Source organism: Myxocyprinus asiaticus, chromosome 2, assembly GCF_019703515.2.
Source record: "Myxocyprinus asiaticus isolate MX2 ecotype Aquarium Trade chromosome 2, UBuf_Myxa_2, whole genome shotgun sequence".
Classification (NCBI taxonomy): domain Eukaryota; kingdom Metazoa; phylum Chordata; class Actinopteri; order Cypriniformes; family Catostomidae; genus Myxocyprinus; species Myxocyprinus asiaticus.
In genome coordinates, this window is record NC_059345.1 from 65,293,482 (window position 1) to 65,298,588 (window position 5,107).

Consider the following 5,107-nt stretch of genomic DNA (forward strand, 5'->3'; position numbering starts at 1 on the left):
TCCACAATATCCTGCAGGAGACAGTAAGGACCATCAAGTGTTTGACCGACACCCACTAATCTCTGAATCAAAGAAGAAAAACAGCACAGCCATCAAGGACTTAATGTGCAGAACTTTTGCACATGGAAGACATGATGTCATCGGCCTACAGATGAGCATCAAAGACATCATGGACAGATGGCCTGCCTTATTTGATGTCTCGCAAGTGAGTAAATAAAAATTTTGTAGCAAAGTGGTCAACACATAGATTGCAGACAGAAAACCTGCATGTGTCACAGTCTTACATCCTATTCATCTTTATATGGACTTCAGTTTTTGCTGGATTAAAATTACATTAGATTGAGTCACCAGTTTTTTTTTACTCTTTTCTCCTCATCTCTTTCTCTTTCAGGTCAGTGCAGAGTTTCAGAGTGTCATCACACTGAATCTTGAGCCAAAATTCATGTCAGTGTTGGACTTCTATTCCCCCAAACTGCTGTCCCCGTTCCAAGCGAAGAAGGGTGCTGCAGGAGAGCGACATCAGGCACAAATGAGTATTCTACTTCAGGTATTAACATTGTATCCCCCATCTGCAGTTACTTCCTTAACTACCTTAATCATAATTCCACCTGTCTCATTCACATTTCTCTCCTTTGTGTAAGTTAATTGCCATCACAAATTACTGAAAAATATGCGTTTGTCCTAATCCGACAACTCCTCGTTATCCCCTCTGAGTCTCTCCTGTTCATTCCATGATTAATTGAAAACTTCTCATATTATTCCTCTTATCCTCCTGCCTTCCTTAACAGTTCTTGCTTTTCTTCCTTAGTTTTCTGTCTCTCAATCTCTCGCATCTTCTAGACACCCCACCACAACATCCATTTATATTCATCCATCTGCATTGGCTTCTTCCTGTCCTTCATATGCCAAATTTTCCATGTTTTGTTTTATTCTTGTATCTATTTTGCATCCATCCACAAATACAGCATTCTATACTGCCAACGTTTCATTTCTCTTTAATTCAATTGAATCAGTTTTGACATTAAAGTTGGTACAGTAAAGCAAAACTCTGTGTTCAGAGTAATACATTTTGTTAGATGTTGAAAGACTTTCTGTTATGCAGAGTGGAATCCCCATTCAGAGAACACGCGAAGTCGTCAACCAATGTCTCATTGACCATATGGGTGAAGATGCAAGTGCATTGATCAAGGACTTTGAGGTTAGTACAATAAATAGTTTTCAGGATTTTTAACAGTGTTAGTTTTGAAATTTTAAGTAATGTAATCACTGTGAGACATGATACAAGGAAAAGCATAGCGAGTGAGCAGTGAGGGATTGCTCTTTGTGTGTCTGTGTCCCTGTCTTGTAACATGCAGGCTGAAAGTGAGCTCTAACCAGTTATGTTTTGTGCTGATGCACCTGCCAGTATACAAGAGGAGTTGGCAGAGGAAGTCATGAAGATTTACTAGCTGCGGAACCATGATGGGTCAGGCGATGAACCTACTGATGTAGGAATGGTGATTGAGGGCTTCACTGTCCTCAGCAGTCTTGGGGATCTTAGCAGAGCCTGCTGCTATCTGTTGGGACTTACTTATGCCTTGGATCTGAGATACCCCAAGAATCTCATACATTTTTGAGGTATTCCAAAAAGTACTACTGGAGCTGGATCCTTTAAACCTTTCAACCAAGGTGCAGAGACTGAAAAATAACCTGCGTACATAGTTGCTGACTACTGCTCAGCAAGATGCTCTCAAAATGTTTAAAATGCTTGCATAAGACTTTTCATTGATAACAAAATTGCATTTTGGACTGTTTGCTGTTGTGTACCTTTATTAATGTTAGGTATCACTGTTCTTGATGGATTCGAGCCATATGCAGAGTTGAGTTCAGTCATTGCTCTCATAGCATGGACATATTTTACATGCTTATTGGCAAGAATAAACCTGGTTGAAAGCTTAGGTATATAAATGCTGTTTTATTATTATAGTATATATACTATATTACAGTATAATTCAAGTTTTCATTTCATTTTCAGCCTCTGTTGACTGACATATTGTGTGGTGACTTATAATTGATTGAAGGGCCCATTGTACTTGGTGCATTTCAGCCATGTTTGAGAGACCGTTTTCTAATATGTGGAGCTCAATTCAACTCACTCTTTGTAGCGTTGACATTGTTACATGTGTAATTTGCAAAGTAATGCAGGTTGAATTTAGACAATATCTACTGGTAAAAATGGACAAATTAACATTTTATTAAAATGTCAATGTGTGTACAGTTTCTTTGTTTATCATTTGATATCATTAGATACAGTATATTGACCTCAGATAGAGTACTCCTGGAGTAAAGGGTAAATACAGTTTTAAAAAATTAAATAAAAAATTAAAAAACAGTAAATTTAACATATATTTTGATAATAGTCCAGTATGAATTAAATGCAGCACATGTATTACTATTTTTTTTGTTAAATAGTCAAATTTTCAATTACATCTACAAATTTTTTTTAGTGGTTTTAACTTAGGGTAAGTATTGCATTGATTTAGGTTTTAATTATATCTACTCAATTTTATACATCATGGTATTTATTGTAGTTATTCAGATCTACTTAAATTTTTTACTTTTACTCAATTCATAAGGTATATTTCAATGATTTCACAGCTTTAAAATGTAATCAATATTTTTAAGTGTAAAAATGTTTCACCAAAAATATTGAGTACATCATAGTTTACATTTTTAGAGTGTGTGTGAGAGCTTTCGAGTGTTGAAAGGTGTGGGACTCAAACATAATGTGTATTTAGATATCGCCTTTTAAGTCATTTTTATTGACAACTGTAACACATTGATGAGCCTCTAATTATTCTTTTGTCTGTATTCTGTTCATTGACTAATCCTCTTAACAGTCTCTCATAGTAACACTCATATCATTCATGTAAACGTACATCACTCAACACCCATTTTTGGTAATAGCATCAAATGTCTTTTATCTGATAAAAAAAAAAAAAAAAGAAACAAAAGTATTAAACACTTTTTCATGATCTTGCGTGGACTATGTTCACACATTCCATCATAAAATACAATGAAAGTGGGTAACAGATGCATACTATGGCCAAGGTAAGCATTCTAGCATTTGCACTATGAATACAGGATGTAAACATTACAAATTACACATTCTGCCTTCAGACGTCTCTATAAATACAATAGATAACATACATTTGATCGACACCAAAATCAACACATAAAGAATGTAAGAAATGCACATGGCTATAAAGATTTCCATGTTGATGTGCCTGTTGTTGTGTGTCTTGCTGTAGAAAAGCTAGTTCACTGACATTCTACATGCTACAATGACACAAAGTCAACCATAAAATGTCTATGTCACATCTTCAGCTGATGTCCTTTCTTCACCGATTCGACTGTGCATTTCTTCAGTTAATCGATTACACATGGTGTCGTGCACATGGACAGAGAGATGAAGACTGTAGCTCAACAATGAATATATGGTGAATGTTTGTATTTTAAATAGGTTAAAAGTTAATAAATTATAAAAATAATAGAAAATATTGTGTAAATGTGTCTCCTTCCTATATTGTGTTAATATTGCACAGATGGGTAAAAATTACAAAAACTTATAATCATGTTTTTATTCTGTATTTGCTTTTACAAGTATGCTATTTACCACAAAATATTTACTATAATACTTTGCTTGTTTATTTTACATATATGTAACCTCACAAGTATATTATATTTACCTTGTTTATGATATGTTCCCATTTATGCCTTTATAAGTTTGATGTATTTAATGTTTGAAGTACTAATAATGTGATACCTTTGAATACCCAAAAGATGGCAATAATGTATTAGTTTGGAGAAAAATGCTGAAACAGTGTAACAGAGTAACTTTCAGGTAGAAAAATACATGTATACTGTTTATTACATACTTATGTATAGAGTAAAAGAGCATACATGCATTGGAATAGAACATTTTAATCTAAAGGATGTTTGTGTAAGTTTTAAATAGTGTAGTTACTGTGGATTGCTTAAGTGCTTGCAGTAGATATGTTTTCTGTTTTTTTAAAAGATGGTTTCAGCAGATCTTGTGGAGGTTAGAAGCTCATTCCATCACAGATAAACAGTGAGAGTGTATGATCCTGAAATTCAGAATACATTAGTGTGTCGATTACGTGCTTTTGACAGGGAATATTATGTTGTTTAACTGGATTTAGCTTTGTGTTCGTACTAGATTAGCAATAGTTTCTACAGTTTTGAATTTTACTGTTAGGTTTAAAGAAATCATGTTCATATGTTCTACTATCACTAATATTATGGGAACTTAACGAAACTCTTTAGACGAGTACATGAGTGGCTCTTAAAAGAGCCTTTGGTGTCGCTGAAAGCTTCATCACACTTTACTTGGAGCTGGTGTACTTGGTGACGGCCTTTGTGCCCTCAGACACGGCGTGTTTGGCCAGTTCACTGGGCAGCAGCAGACGCACGGCGGTCTGGATCTCTCTTGATGTGATGGTGGAGCGCTTGTTGTAGTGAGCGAGACGAGACGACTCACCGGCGATGTGCTCGAAGATGTCGTTGACGAAAGAGTTCATGATGCCCATCGCCTTGTAGGAGATACCGGTGTCAGGATGAACCTACTTCAGGACATTTTACACGTAGATAGCGTAACTCTCCTTCCTGGATCTCTTGCGCTTCTTTCCACCCTTACCGGTGGTCTTAGTTACGGGCTTTTTGGATCCTTTCTTCGGTGAGGACTTGACTGGTTCAGGCATGTTGAACTGTGGTGTAAACTTCACAGATACAATGTGTAATGATCAATGCACAGACACTATTATTTCCTACTCTATGCTAATTTTACCAGGAGACGAGGCACATCCTCTGATTGCATGTCTTCATTGGCCACACTGCCTATGCACAAATAAAGTATACACTGTTTTGTAAGCTCACAATACAGTACACAGTATCACACTGTCATTTTATATCTGTAATTTAATGCACAAGTAAATGCCAAGCCATATGTACTCTGTATTAAAAATATGTGAATGTTTTTTACACTTAACTTTTGAGACTTATTCCAAGATGTTGATTCACAAATATAAGTGCTTAGATCGGATAACAC

At 35.7% G+C, this 5,107-nt stretch overlaps 1 pseudogene; it reads right to left on the minus strand.

The window, feature by feature from the left end:
• Positions 1–4,385: 4,385 nt before the first annotated feature.
• On the minus strand, positions 4,386–4,760 carry LOC127456433 (histone H2B-like; annotated as a pseudogene).
• Between the last annotated feature and the right edge of the window lie 347 nt (positions 4,761–5,107).